This window comes from Notothenia coriiceps, unplaced genomic scaffold, assembly GCF_000735185.1.
Source record: "Notothenia coriiceps isolate Sejong01 unplaced genomic scaffold, NC01 NC01_scaffold00038185, whole genome shotgun sequence".
Classification (NCBI taxonomy): domain Eukaryota; kingdom Metazoa; phylum Chordata; class Actinopteri; order Perciformes; family Nototheniidae; genus Notothenia; species Notothenia coriiceps.
In genome coordinates this window covers 1099-1779 of record NW_011370886.1, presented here as the reverse complement: position 1 = coordinate 1779, position 681 = coordinate 1099, and positions in this window count along the sequence as shown.

The window sequence follows — 681 nt, the reverse complement described above, 5'->3', positions numbered from 1 at the left end:
GTGTGTTGTGTGTGTGTTGTGTGTGTGTGTGTGTGTGTGTGTGTGTGTGTGTGTGTGTGTGTGTGTGTGTGTGTGTGTGTGTGTGTGTGTGTGTGAAGCGAGCAGACAATGGGCCGGCTGCGCGGTCACTCGGTCACCCTGCTGCAGTAGAAAAGCTTCTCATGGCCAATGCAGGAGTCTTGCCAGTGTTTCAAAAAAACTGAATGCGTAACACTGTCCAAACAGATGCTCGATGCCATTTCCAGATAATGTCTACGTGCGTGCAGTGCATATGCGATGGACCGGAGTTTATGTCTGAATGGATGTGCACAGCCTGTGCATGTCCGTGTGCTTCCAAGAAAGCGTGCACTTTGAAAGCATGTCTGTATGTGAGTGTATTTTGTTCCTAACAGATGTTTTTCCCAATGTGTGTGTACGCTACTAGCTGAATCAGATCAACACAAGCCGGTGCAGTGAGTCTGGCCTATATGGATAATATTCAGTGCACGCTTTGGCCAATACTACACACACACATAACATTAAAGAGACTAGGTAGAGCAAGATGTAAAACAACGCTTGCAGGCAAACCTTTACAACTTTAAAACGGACTCAAATAGTGAATGATTACGAAATTAATCATCATGATTACAAGTAGTGCCTTTAAAAAGAAATTGTAAGCAATCATTAAAAAAAAAAAGCAGC